Source organism: Gymnoscopelus braueri, assembly GCF_963280865.1.
Source record: "Gymnoscopelus braueri genome assembly, chromosome: 17".
Taxonomy (NCBI): Eukaryota; Metazoa; Chordata; class Actinopteri; order Myctophiformes; family Myctophidae; genus Gymnoscopelus; species Gymnoscopelus braueri.
This window is the reverse complement of record NC_137617.1, coordinates 28170632-28186484: the sequence shown is the minus strand read 5'-3', so window position 1 is coordinate 28186484 and position 15853 is coordinate 28170632.

Genomic DNA, 15853 nt, shown 5'->3' with positions numbered 1-15853 from the left:
TTCAATCGGACACTGCATTCATGATTTGAGGCATTTTGTTCCAAAAATTTGTTTTGCTAAATTAGACCTGCTGGTGGCGCTATAACAGGCCAATGCGAAAAGGGTGGCATTTCTTCCTCGGCGTAGTGGGAATGTGCGTGCAAAATTTCACGGAAAGTGCATGCTGCGTTCATGTTTTGAGGCATTTTGTTCAAAATGGGCCTCTCCTGCAAACTTTGGAAGCCAATGTTAGCCAATTAGGATGGAATATAAAAAATCGGACAGATCCGTGTTGATCACATGACTATAGAGATTCTATGTACCGAATTGCGTGAGGTTTGGACAAAATCTGTAGGAGTGATATCCAAAAATGCATTTGTGTTTGCACAAATTGGCCTCCTGGTGGCACTATAACAGGCCAATCTGAAAAGTTCGGGGCAGAGGTTCGGCTTGGCATCCAGGGAGTGTGTGTGCACAGTTTCGCAGCGGCCGTGCTAACGGTGCCGGAGATTAGCTGTTCGCAGATGGACAGATGGACACACGGACACACGGACGGACACACAGACACACAGACGGACGGACGGACAGACAGGGTGCAAAACATACTCTCTCGCCATGCCTTTCGGCCTGGCGGAGACAAAAATAAGGGATAGGTATTGGCTGTATTGTAGGCCTTTTCAGGCATGAGGGCAGTCAGTCATTCTTGTACTTTTGCTCTCTCACACTGGGAACGCACTGTTCCCGGTCGGCCCGCCCGCACTCCAGAGATGCCAAATGCCTTGATCACTTTTGGCAGAGAGAGGAACAGGAAATGTTGTCATGGTGCTGCGGGGCACGTCTGGCACTGACGCCATGACTGCTTTGTGTGCAAATCTTTGAATATATATTTTTTAAAGCGAACATTTTTGACTCTCTTACAACCTCTGGGGGTCCCTGGAACAAAACGGGGGTCCACGGCCATATCATTTTTGAGAACCACTGATATTATAGCAAATATGTTTTTTCAAAAAACTGTTAGGATTTAGAAGACATTTGTAGAATCCCCCAGAAGCAAAGATTTGAGTTACAAATGTTCGCTTTAAAAATACAGATATCCAAAGATTTGCACAAATTTTTCACGATAAAAAAAAAAATAGCAGATCTACAAGCTCATAGCGCGGCACTCGGTGCCAGACTATGAGCTTGTATATCTGCCATTTTTGAATAGCCCAAAAAAATCTTTAAATTACACAAATGCGTTCCCGGTCTTAATGGGTTAACTTGCTAAACTGGATATTTTGTGTGTGTGTGTGTGTGTGTCTCTCTCTCTCTCTCTCTCTCTCAATATATGCTAGTTGACGCCATGACACCTCTGTGTCGCGGGGCAAAAGGAAGCAGCCGGGAGAGATGGGAGGGAGGCATAAGGTGGAGGGAGGTTTGGGGGGAAAGGGCGCCGCTATGGGTAAAGTAAGGTGAAGTTTCCTGCTTGAGTGATCTGCGCCTCTTTGGAGCAAAGCTGCTGATACAGATGGAAGTCGAGATGATTTTGAAAGCATGTGCAGCGTCTGTTTTGTGAGAGGATGGATGGCTGGAGGGAGGGAGGGCGGAAGGGCGCGAACGAGACGGGAGCAGAAAGATTAACTAATGGGTACAAGGAGCATTACATGAGAGAGAGAGGGAGAGAGAGATGGATGGATGGAGAGAGAGCGATAGAGAGAGAGAGAGAGAGAGAGAGGCCCATAGGCTCTATTTCCTTGATTTAATCCACTGATTGCTCACTCCAAATATTAGTCAAACGCTCGTGTTGCATATCACCGAAATGGGAATAGAAATGTACTAAACTGTTAATGAAATCTGGTGCATGCACTTAACATGACTGATTCGACCCCATCATTTTGAAGGCATTCAACTTTTGTTTAATTTCCCTGTTTATCTCTCATGTGTGTTCTGCTGAACCCATAGGAAAAACCAAATTATTACACCGACGATCCTTTTGTCTCCGGGTTCTGCCTCCATTACCATCTCAGGGCGGATTCAGACTATGGTCCCGGGTGCGCACCCCGGACCACATGGCAGATGTTGTGGTAGTGTGAACGTAGCGTACCGTTCCCCGTAACGCATCACCGTACCGTACCCGAAACCACCTGGGGAGGTAGTCTCGGGTCCGATTGCTGCGGAACGCGGCAGTGTGAATCCATCCGTACCAAGAGAAGGAAGTGGACTGCTAATCATATATCCTTTATATATTTTTTATAACTACACATTCTTTTAGCTGGGTTATACCTTCTCATAGTTCTACTTGAATGTTGAAAAGAAATAATAATCCCGCTAGTGTTTGAGTAGCGCGAGCCGTGGAAAAACATAAACAAAAAACACATGTGTAGTGAACGTATATAAGGATAAATATACCAAGGATTAGTCTGTGACGTCACTGCTAAAATACCAAGGATGCATCAGTGACGTCACGATCATATTGATAATAACAGAAACGCGAGAGACGACGTTACATTTCGAGGTTTCAAAGACCAACGCACACGCTGCTTTGGTTGTGTATTGTTGTTCTGTTATTATTATAACTCAAGACAACGTCAGGAACACAGTCAAACTTTAATATTCACTCTAAACTCTGGCAAGTGACTCTCCTTCTGTGAATGACATTCTCTATCTCCCAAAGCCCCATAGTCAACAGCGCCCCCATGAGGCACATATTTACCATTACTGTTCAATGAAGTGTACTCGAGTACGGAAGAATTTTGGCCAATGTGAATGCTGACCCGCTGGGAGAAGCCAATCGTACTCGGGAACGGTTCGAATCAATCGGACCCAGTCTGAATCCGCCCTCAGAGAGTCCAGCTTGAGTGTGCTGGAGAGTCCATCGTTATTACCCATCTCTGGTGGCTGCAGAGGTGGTATTTGGGTGGGTGACTCAGGGAGTGAAGGGGGGGGGAGTGTTATCGAGACCTGAGGTCTCGATTCTACAAAATATTTCGATTTCCTTTTTCTTTTTTTTCCTTCTTTTTTTGGTCATTAAAGTATTTATTTATTTTTCAACAAATAAACATGACATAACAGACAAAGACCAACAACACAACAGTACAAATACATAGGAAAAAAAAAAAAAAAAAACATAAAATAATTAAAACACAACAAAAACAGGCAGTCATAACTAAGCTTAGATTTCCTAAAAAAAATATATATATATATATATATATATATATATATATATATATTCAAAGATTTGCACAAATTTTCCAAAAATAGCAGATCTACAAGCTCGTAGCGCGGCACTCGGTGCCGCGCTATGAGCTTGTAGATCTGCTATTTCTGAATAGCCCAAAGAAATCTTAAAACGACACGGAACTCGTTCCCGGATCGAACGGGTTAAGACGATTTCCTCCGTAATTCAGTGTGAAGATAGCAATCGCTGGGTGTCTCCAGGTATTTACTCACACCCTCGCTTTAAATCGGGTCCCCCGGACCACACTGACTGCATACAGTGGGCTGACACTGTTTATCTAAAATGCAATCTTTCTTGGAAGTCCAAAGTACAGAACTTGTTGCCCCCCCCCGGACTCAATGATTAGGACGCCGGAGGTCAAAATCTATTATAACTTACAAGCAGCTTGCGTGTGCTAGAGAGTTTGGAGGCTCAGCCCTGCAGGGAGACAGCCGGGGTAAGTGCTTGTTGTCCGCGGGCTTCGTCCAGAGGCAATGCACCACTCTCTTATCTTGTAGTCACTGGAGCCTCGAATCACTAATAGAACGTTAAGCCGTTAAGACCGGCTGAAACGCATAACTGTGTCATTTTAGATTATTTTTTAGCTATAACCATTGTTTTATACTTTTTGGGCTATTCAAAAATAGCAGATCTACAAGCTCGTAGCGCGGCACCGAGTGCCACGCTACGAGCTTGTAGATACTGCTACTATTGAAAAATCATGAATTTATTTTTTGAATCAACATTTTTAACTCAAGTCTTTGCTTCTGGGGGGGTCCCTGGAACAACATATTTTGATGGGGATCGGAGGCCAAAAACATATAATTTTGGGGGTCCTTGACAAAAAAAGTTTGAACACCACTGATCAATAGTTTTTCAGAAAAATTAAGACATTTGTTGAGACATTTGACAGTTACAAATGTTCACTTTAAAATATATATATATTCAAAGATTTGCACAACTTTTCACAAATTTTCAAAAATAGCAGATCTACAAGCTCACTCGGTGCCGCGCTATGAGCTTGTAGATCTGCTATTTTTGAATAGCCCAAAGAAATCTTAAAAATGACACAGATGCGTTCCCGGTCTTAAGGGGTTAAACAGCCGTTTGAGAGTTTTCAAGTGATTCAAAAAATCCTTTGAGCCCGACAATAAGACTTTCGGTACTCGAGATGTATTGTTTAGCCCAAGGCTTGTCATAAGACAAGTGTCTGTCGATGTGACTCGCATCGAGGCTTTTTCCGTTTATATGGGTTTGTTTTTTTTTGCGGGCCAAAACAGATACTTTTATGAGTATAAAACAGCCGTAAGACAGCGTTCCTGACTCCTCGCACTTTTTTCTAATCGTGTTCTTTTGAATTGTATTGTTTTTCCTTTCTTGTTGTTGTTCTCGGGCTGTTGATTCTCTCTGACGTTTCAAATTAAGATGCATGAAGTGAACGTTTCTTTATTAAAAAATTGATTTCCTCCTGCGGGGGGCGGGGGGGGGGGGGGGCTGTTTACTGCAGCTGAACGGCTAAGTGTGTAACGCTAATGCATTTCGTATTTCCCTTTTCCCTCTGGCATGTTGTGGCATGAATTGGATCTGTCTAAAATGCCCCACGTGAGCATCGCTTTTTAATCAGGATCCATCAATTTGACAATTAAAGGTGATTAAATAATCAGTGTACCCATGTCATAGCTCTATCATTATCTCGTTGATGGCTGTCCTCAGACAGCAGATTGAGGAGACAAGATTCCGTGTCCTGTGGGACTGCAAGGGGCTCTTCTGGGACGCAAGTTCATTAGCAGCGAGTAGCTGATTGATAGGCCATATCATATTTGTATTATTATTACAGTATATCTCACTGCCATTCCAAAACACTGGAGCCTATTTTTGATTTGTATGCAAAATATTCCGTGTTGATTTGTTTTCTCAACAGCACTCTGTTCTGTGTTTAAGTGTTTGCTTGTGTTTATGACCCACTAGACAGTTCCATTTGTCACAGGACTACTTTGATGCCCAAATGTGTACTGTGAATATGTCATGATCACATACTTCACTAGCAATCCAGGAGAACTGCACCACTTATCTGAGTGACTCAAAACCCTACATGATTTATGATTGAAGAGGCTCTATACTGTATGACATACACAAGAGCAATAATAAGCTATGAGGAAAAACAACACAATTGAACACAGGAGAGAAAAAAAATCTCTAAATTTAACCGATTCTACAATCGTCTTCTAAATCCCAACAGTTTTCTGAAAAATGTATGTTTCTATATCAGTGGTTCTCAAACTTTTTCATGTCAAGGACTCCCAAAAGGACATGTATTTGGCCACAGACCCCCATCTCAAAATATGTTGTTCCAGGGACCCCCCAGAAGCAAAGATTTGAGTTAAAATGTATAACTGTAAAGAATATATATATATTCAAAGATTTGCACACTCTTTCACGATTTTTCAAAAATAGCAGATCTACAAGCTCGTAGTGAGGCACTCGGTGCCGCACTACGAGCTTGTATATCTGCTATTTTTGAATAGCCAAAGTGTAAAATAATACATTGACCAGAACCCACTAGAGTTCCCAGCAGGACATCTTGTAGTTATTTAGGACCCTGGTAGTAGTATGGTCTTTAGTTCTTATATTCCATCCCCTTTTAAAAAAAATGTAAGCTGTTATCCCTGTTGCTATGAGCTGGGATACAGACGTTTTCTGCTTACTATTGGGTTTTTTTCCAGCCTGCCTAGGCTCAGTTTCTACTGCAGTATTTGGTGAATTCTGCTTATTGACGTATTAACTGTATGAATGTATGTAAGTATACTGTATGTAAACAGCTTATCCTCAATATGACCTCAACTGGGATGTCTACTTTTTTCATGCCTGAGGAATCCACATTCATTTCAGTACAGCATTCAGATACTTGAAACTTTGTTGAGACATTGTAAAGTCAGTTTACATTATCTTTTGTCAAAGTCAAATGTTCATAACTTCTTTACTGCAGCAGAAATATCAGCCAGAGAAGCAAAGAATATAGACTTAATCACCAGAAGATTTGACTTCAGAAGAATAGTTAAATCGAATTATTCCAAAAATCTAACAGCGTCAAGCAAGTATACCGTGATTTAAATGTATATTATGGCTCATTATGCCAAGATTTTCTTGGACATACTGCAGATTACGTGTGTTATTTAAAACAAGGAGCTCAGGCTCCCCGAAATCCTTGTACCGTCTTTTTTGTTCCAGAGACTGACACCGTGCCTCTGGAGAGAGGATCAGGACCTGAGAGCTCATCCATGTCCTCTAAATGGAGGGAGTCATGTTAACCCTTTCAGACCGGGAACGCATCTGTGTGTCATTTTAAGATGTTTTTGGGCTATTTTTAGAAAAATGGGTGCAAATCTTTGAACATCTTTTTTTCTGTAGCGCACATTTTTAACTCTGTTACAACTTCTGGGGGGTCCCTGTAACAAAATATTTTGAGATGGTGGTCCGCGGCCAAAATTCATATAATTTTGGGGGTCCTTGACATGAAAAAGTTTGAGAACCACTTTTTTCCAAAAAAGAAGACATTTCTACAGTAGAATCCTCCCAGAAGCAAAGCTTTTAGTTAAAACATTTATATATATTCAAAGATTTGCTCAAATGTTCACTCTTTTTCAAAAATCGCAGATCTACAAGCTCATAGCGTGGCACCCAAGCTCATAGCGTGGCACCGAGTGCCACGCTATGAGCTTGTAGATCTGCTATTTTTGCCAGCCACTCCTACACTTGACCGTGTGTGTGGGTCCGTCCGTCCGTTTGAGCACGGCTTCAACAGCTGCAGCTGATTGCAACACAAGGATGCAACCAGTTACACTAATTCAAAGGCACCACTCTCTTCACACTGGGTGTGATTTTTGAATAGCCCAAAGAAATCTAAAAAAAGACACAGATTCTTTCCCGGTCTTAATGGTTTAATCATTGCCTGTGATTAACCTTCCTTTAGACCTAACCTCTGAGCTAGCATCTGATTGCGGGGGCAGTGTCTGCCCGACGACATGGAGGTTTCAAGTGGGCCTCACTTAACATACAAAATCAGTTCAATAAAGGAAATCAATAAGCCAAAGACAAGGCAGGAGGGGGGGAGAGATGGATTCTGCATACCAAGATGAAACTGAAACGTATTTGCACACATTAGAATGCCCCCTCGTTCGCCCTTTTGTAACCTTCCGTAGGCAGCGTTTGATATATACTCTGATAGGTCACTGAGGAGTCGTCAGAGGCCGCAGCCGTTACGTCACGTTTGAGGGAACAACACTAAGGGCTTTAGTTAGTTTGAGGGTGTTAGACTTGACGCATTTAGCACAGTGTTATTTTCAAGTTGCACGTATAAGGCACTTCAATGCTGAGATTCCAAATATAGCCTCTTCAGATACTTGGCACAATGCCAAGTGGTGAGGCAACCAACATAAATGTTTTTTTTTTCGGTCACAGACAGACAGTATATAAACGATGACCATGCCATCCACCATGTCCATTGACCACGTCTTATTTGTCTCTGTACCTCTTTTTCCTGTCACATCTGTCTCTGTGTCCATCTGTCACTGTCACCTCTCCTCCTCTCTCTCGTCCACTTCTCCTTCTACTCCACAGACCTGCTATTCCCTCTCTATCCACCAGATGCCCTCAGGCCTTCCTCAGAGTAGCGATGGAAGTTGACAGAATTTGGGCATATCGGTCGGACCGGCGGTGCGACGTAGGTGTTAATAACACAATTTCGTATCTCCTAACCTTCAACCCATTAAGACCGGGAACGCATCTGTGTCATTTTTTGATTTGAGCTAAAAAACATTATTTTACACTTTGGCTATTAAAAAATAGCAGATATACAAGCTCATAGCGCGGCACCGAGTGCCGCGCTACGAGCTTGTATATCTGCTATTTTTAAAAAATCGTGAAAATGTGTGCAAATCTTTGAATATATATATTCTTTTAAAGCGAACATTTTAACTAAAATCTTTGCTTCTGGGGGTCCCTGGAAATATATTGAGATGGGGGTCGGCAGTCAAATACATATCATTTTGGGGGTCCTTGACATGAAAAAGTTTGATTACCACTGATATAGAAACATACGTTTTTTTCAGAAAACTGTTGGGAATTAGAAGACATTTTGTAGAATCGGCTTCAGGTTTTAATGGGTCAAACAAAACAATTGTGTTTATCTGAATGAATCTATTGAAGATGTCTTGTGTGTGCTGGCCGTTTTCCTTCATAATATTGACTTCTATCCCCCAGGGTTCAATTCTTGTTCCTATTCTCTTCTCCCTGAACATGCTTCACCTTGGTGTTTTAATTAGCCATTTACCACTGCTATACTGTAGATACAGTTATTATGTTTTAAACTAAATGACCTAAGTATGCTCTCTACCTCTACCCGGCAAGACTGTTTAAGAACTATCAAGGAATGGATGGCACAAAATGTCCTCCAACTTAACCTGAACAAAGCTGAAGTCCTCATTTTAGGCCCTGAGAGCATATCTGAAACAAATGCAGCAGTGAATTCCTCAAGATAAATATTTAAAAAAAAATAGGGTCCAGGCAGCTATCTACAAGCTTAAGCTTGTTACTGTAGATCTGCTATTTTTGATGCATGACACCGGCACACAACTAAGTATAGAGCCCCACTAGCGGAGCTGAAGAAGACTTATTTATCAGCAAGTTGAGTTCTGGATGCCCTGAAAGTCAGGTTTTGACATGACGGGACACCCTGAAAGTCAAGTTTTGACATGACGGGACGCCCTGTAAGTCAAGTTTTGACATGACAGGATGCCCTGAAAGTCAGGTTTTGACATGACGGGACACCCTGAAAGTCAAATTTTGACATGACGGGACGCCCTGAAAGTCAAGTTTTGACATGACGGGACGCCCTGAAAGTCAAGTTTTGACATGACGGGACGCCATGGCGACATCGCATGTTGACAAAAAATATGCCTAAACCCAATCCTAACCCTAACCTCACAAAAATATGCCTAAACCTACCCTTAATCCTAACCTCACAAAAATGTGAGAATGTGTTGCCCTGATGAGTGTTATCATTATCAATTATATTATTTTTGTTGTAGGTCAAACATGTTGTTACAGTACATGCTGGATGGCAATGCTGACTTTCATATCCATGAATGTGGTTTGCATTCTAGACTTGGAACCAGCCGTGATGAAACTAGCAGAAACAGAATGAACATTAAGAGCCCGTCAGAACAGAACTGGAGACAGGTGGGTCTATATCCATGTATTAAGGGATTGTTTTTAGTTCTTTGCTATCAGAGAATGACATGCAGCATTGCAGCCCCATGGGCAGATTCCATCTGACAGGCCCATCAGTGTGGGTAATGGGTAATCAATGCTACAGCTCTTTAAACAGTGACTGGCACTTACTAGTTAAACAAAGCTAACAGACAGATAACACTCTGCTTAGCTGTGTCGTCCCCTCAACCATCATAAACAGGCATTCTGCTCAGCTAGAAACCTATTTTGGATAATCACCCTCATTTCTGTGATGTTTGAATTCATTAAGCTAGAGCATTTGCAACTGATTAACTGCTCACAAAGTCGATTTTTAAACGCTGAGGTTTTACTTGGTCTCTCATTTAAATTTTCGGCTATGGCAGCCACATAGCGAGGTCTAAACACCAGTGGTAACTTTATTGCACAGATTGATTTGAAGTCTAATGCTTGTCTTTACAGTTTGTAATGCCACTAAGCAAAATGAAATTACATACAGTAGGCACCAGTGGTGGAAAGTAACTAAGTACATTTACTTAAGTACACTTTTGAGGTATTTGTTCTTTACCTGAGTATTTCCAATTTCCACTCCACTACTGTACATCTCAGAGGCATAACTACAATTATTTGAAAACTTTAGTTACTAGTTACTTTTCAGATATAGATTATTACATTATGAAACATACATTAACCACTTTAGCCCTATTTTATACCGAGGCTATTTGAAAATAGCCGATCTACAAGCTCACAACGCGCCGCATCGTGACGCGTTGTGAGCTTGTAGATCTGCTATTTTCAAACATTGTAGTACTTTTACTTTTGGTACTTTAATTACATTTTGATGCCAATGCTTCTGTACTTTTTTACTCAAGTAAATTTTGAATTTTGGACTTTTACTTGTAACAGAGTATTTTTATATTGCAGTATTGGTACTTTTACTTAAGTAAAGAATTTGAGTACTTTTCTCCACCACTGGTAGTAGGCATGTGCAGTTGTAATAATTCTGTCTGTATTTCACGGCCAATCAAATAGCCCACGTCTGCAGAATGCTCATACTGTATGAATTAATCAATGCAATGTTTATTCGATGGTATACCCCCTCGGTATCACCATAGCAGACTCTTTTATCATGTCGAGAGTTCTTTTCAGACATGTCTCCTCTCTCTGAATCTCCCAAGACCTCCTGAACAAACACAGGCCATTAGGCCGATCAATACGGCGCTGAACCACTTTTATATCATATCACGACTTCATTACATGCACTTTACACACAAGGAGGAGGGGTTGGACACCGTAGATACTGAGATATAATGTAATAATAATGATATAAGAATGTACTAAAATTCCAACAATCAACCCTGAGGCTGAAAGTCATCTTGGAATGACAAATCTAAAAATGGAATGAAGGCGATTCATATGACGCATGCACAGCTAATCTAAAATGGTGTGCTCAATTTGCATTTTAACCCATTAAGGCCTGAGGTTCCGATTCTACAAAATGTCTTCTAAATCCAAAACAGTTTTTTGAATAAAAACTTATGTTGCCATGTCAGTGGTTTTCAAGCTTTTTAATGTCAAGGACCCCAAAATGTGTATTTGGCCACGGACCCCCATCTCAAAATATTTTGTTCCTAGGGGTCCCAGAAGCAAAGATTTGAGTTGAAAATGTTCGCTTTAAAAATATATATTCAAAGATTTGCACATGTTTTCACGATTATGCCGCGCTACAAGCTTGTATATCTGCTATTTTTGAATAGCCAAAAGTGTAAAATATGTCTTTTTACCTCAAATCTGATTTAAATGAAGATAGTTTTCATTAGATACAAGTATTTCTTGACCTTTCTTCAGATATTGCTTGCCAGTTTTGTTTGTCAATTCCCGAGCTTTTACAACTCTTTACCTTTGCCACTGATCAAGACATCTTTACCACCATGGCCCAAGAAGCAGGTGGCAGGTGGTGTCAGTTAGTACCTGTTAACTGCTTGTTTGGTGCGTCTGCATCAAGGTGTTTATGCAGTTCACAGTGTACAAAATGAGCCGAGTGTCTGCCTGGCCCTGTGTGTGGTGTGTCACATCAGGTCCCATCCAGTCTGATGAATAATGACATAAATAGATTTGGTCTGAAAGGTTTCCCTTCCCGTGATTAAGAGTCACACAGGGTGCCGTGAGAATCCTGATTCTAATAAATTTGCTTTCCATATGCAAACCACCCGCAAAACAAACTCATCAATTTCGCATCAGCTTTCATTTGGCTTAATGGCTAGCCATTAACAAAACCAATTGCCTCTCCCTCCTTCTAGTTTTCCCTCCACTGTGATTCTGCATGTTATTAGAATACATGCACACACATTGGCACGCACACACAAATATGCACTTGCGCGCGTGCAGACACACACACGCGCGCAGCGCACACACACACACACACACACACACACACACACACACACACACACACACACACACACGCACCCACACACACACACAAAAGAACAGACTTTTTCTTAACAAGCTGCTCCGTTCCCTTTAGGCAGCCTTTGGGACATGGCTTCCTCTCAATACATGAGATCCAAGCATGAATCATGCAAATAAAGTATGTTTAAAATGACGTTCCTTCTATAGCAATAAGGAGCACAGGGGAGGCTTCTTAAAGCACTGAAATATGAGTTGCATATCGTCACTGGCAGGCAGAAATATTGTATCTCATATTTAATATTTTTAAGATTTCTTTCATATATGAATGACACCGAATTTTGGAAACTTATAATTATTTTTTTGCCTATAATAACATGCCCCAAATAAGTGGTTAGGTTCTCTGTGGGTTTTTTATAAATATTGAAAAGTATTAACAAGAGCTTGTGACTAAACAATAGCTACGCTGAATCCATTGGAAAAGAGGTAATTTTTTTCCCCAATTCCTGAAAAGCGACGTTTTTTTGACGTACCACGTCACACAAGGGCCTTTATAGCCTTCCGTCTGGGACATCCGGCTTCGCGTGACATACCCTCTTGCCCAATAATGGGCCCCGGGAGTGTATTGTGTATAGCTCTGTGCATCGCCAGGGGGCGCTGTCTCCCATAGTGTCTCACTCCGAAAGTAAAATAACCGGGGTTACCTATGTAACCTCTAGTTATGTATTTTTCCAATCCCTCAAAAGCGACGGTTTTGGACATACAAGGTTTCCGCCCGGCAACAGCGACGATATTTGCAGTTGCATCGGGTTGCACCGGCAGATCAAGGGCTTGCTACCAACACCTATATAGGGGTCGGTGGGAGAAAGAAAGCACCGGGAGGAGAAATGTATTGTCGGTGGTGTGTCGGAGAGAGAGAGAGAGCATCTCAATGCATTTCCATAATCCTGCTGCACCTCAGAGCTGCGCGGTGAACACAGGAATACTCAGCTCTGACTCATCCTCAATCACTCCCTCCTGGTGGCTTTATGCAAAAAAGCGGGCCGTCATGAATAAATTCATTTTTTTGCATTTATTTTTTTATTTTTTAAAGTGAGTTTAAAGACATAACAGTGCTGTCCCTGATGGAATCGCGCCCTGTAAGCGCTAGCATCGCTCTGTGGTTGAACGTGTGGCGCTATGGGTGTGGGGAGCTGGAGCAGGGGCGATAGGTGGTGGATGGAGGCTGTTTGAGCAGTGTGTGATAGTAAGGCATATTTTTGGACAAATGTTTGTAACAGTGGTAATGGTCCGACGGAAATGCATACAGGCGGTGGTGCTTAAAGCAGAGTAGAAGGCAGTCTGGCTGGCTCTTCACAAAGCATTAGATGAGTTATTGTGGCCAGGTGTCATTTGTATGTTAGAAGATCTACCAGTGCTTCTCTCGCCATAAATTAGAGAGCGCAGTGGAGGCCATGCAAAATAACCACATTACTATTCCCTACCCGGTGCTCTGCCGGTGATAAAACGTAATTGCTGGAAAGCTGACTGGATATTGCGTCTTATCTCTCAAACCACTCACGCCGTCATCAGCGAAACACATTTGTTATTGTACGCAGGCTATGAAATAGCAAAACAATGGAGATAATAGTGCCATAACGTCTGATTTTCCTTCATAGTCCCACGCTTTTGTTTTGATAAGTAATGACGGCGTTTATGCACATTACTGTGAAGCTCTGCCTCCGTGCCAAACGCTGAGCCAAAGGCTAGAGGACAAGTGCCTTAGGCCAAATACTTGGTTGTGGCCACTTGCTGTGGACCTTGTTGGAGAGAATTCAAGGCCCAGTTTGATTAAAGTGTTTTCAGCAATTGCCCATACGTGCATAATACAGTATGATGTACTGTATGGGACGAGAATTTGTTTTGAGCCTTTTAGTATATGCTTTTGCTTTAATTACTGTAAGAGTTTTGTCATATAGGGTTTGGTTTATTGAGATGCAAACGTTTAATGGTTACTATAAAACTATATGAAAACAATATGAATAGAATTGACGAATACAATAGCATTTATCAAACTGAGTTTTGTGTAGTTTTTCTGTAGTTTTTGCAAAGAAAGAAAAGCTTAATGGCTTTTTGACTGATTGATTGATTGATTGAATGCTTTATTAATAAAAAGTAAAACATTTAGGCAAAAAGGATGACTTGTTTCCATTGTGGTCCTACAGTATGGCTCTGTCCAGAACTACAGTGGGGTCCATAACAACGTTTGCAGAAGGTAGCATCCGTAGCCGGTTCCGATTGATCTCAAACCCGTTTCTAATTAAAAAAAGTGCCCACAAATGACTGTAATCACCTTTTCTTAATAGATGTATTATGCTCATAATATGCTGCAAGCTGCGTTGTGCAGCGCTAAACCGGAAGATGCTATGGATGGAGACTACTGCCGCCAGGCATTATAGTCCATAAGCAAACAGTGCAAATGTCCTCGTTTGACTGTACAATGTACATATGATATGTGAAAGCTACTGTATAAGTAAGATGTGCCCATTAAACAATAAGGAAGCTTGTGTCAGGTTACATCTGTGCCAGGTCATTTGTTACTGTACAAAAGTTGGGTGTTCAACCAACCATCTTTATTAATATTCAAGCCATCTCCCCCGTGTATATATGCATGCATATGAAACATAAAAAAGCCATTCCTGTCCTCATTCCAGGAGGAATACTCAGCATCACATGTGCAAAACTGGAAAATGGTAGTCCTTCCTTCCTGTGCAGTCGCACCCTCGAGGCTGTGTTGTGGTGTCATGGCCGTTTCTGTCAGATACACAATATAGCATGTCCGCTGTCACATCCTGGCCAAGCTGTTATTACAGCTCATACAGTAACACCCTGGTGTTATTTGAAGCACAGGGGAGGAGAGAGGCTGGATGGTGGACATGGATTTTCAATTAAATCCAACATTGTTTTCATCACGTTTGTGTGTTGCCACAGTCGCCTCCTTCAGAGCGCTAGGCATCGTTTGTTGAGTCAACTGTAGCATGCAACGGCAGCACATTACAACAATAAACCTATTAAATATTTCAGACTCAGACTTAATGCCAGCACTCCTCAAGACTTAAAACAGTCCAGATGGACCATAGCAGCCATTTTCAAATGACACATTATTTGAACGAAAACTGAAATCTGCATTCTGCACTTTTTAACTTTTTGTAAGGCACACAACAAAAAACTAAATATACACATGGGCATGTTCTTTTCTCTGTCTTGTCATTGTTTTATTCCAGCTGAAAAGGTCATACCACAGTGTAGAGATATTTAAATACCAGCAGCTGTCATACTCATATTGTCGCTGTCGGGTGGAAATCTGATACAGTATGTCCAAAAGAGTTACTTGCCAGGAAACTGAAAAAATTACCTGTGTTCCAATGATTCCAATTACAGTTATTATTTAGTTACCATTTGTGACTAAATTAACTAAATTAACAAGAGCTTGTGAGTCACAACTTACTTACTTAGGCCTTTAAATTCCCTGAGGAACATAGGCCATTGATGAAACTCATCCATCCCCTTCAGTCTTGTGCCCTCTCTGCTCCAGTTGTTGCCATGATGACAGTCCTTGCGCCTTCATCTCCTGCTCTGTGGTTCTTCTCCAGTTGGCTCTATAGGCCTGCCTCTCTTCCTCCTGCCTTGTTAGAGCCTGTTTTTGTGATTGATTTATTATGTCTTCGCAGTGTGTGACCTCTCCAGTTCCATATCCTCCTCCTGCATTTGTGTTTCTATCGTGTCCTGTCTAGTGAGGTCCCACAGGTTGGCATTGGAGATGGTGTTGGGCCAGTGGATTCCTAGGAGGCGTCCGAGGCAGCGGTTGAAGATATGTCTGTATTTTGTTGAGTATCTTGGTAGTTATCTTCCAGGTTTCTGAACTGTAGAGTATAGGGTGGATTTGACGTTTGAGTTGAAGATTTGCAGTTTGGTCTTGCGTGATATGTCTTTTACTTTCCAGATTTTATTTAAGATGTTGAATGAGGTCCTTGATTTGCCTAT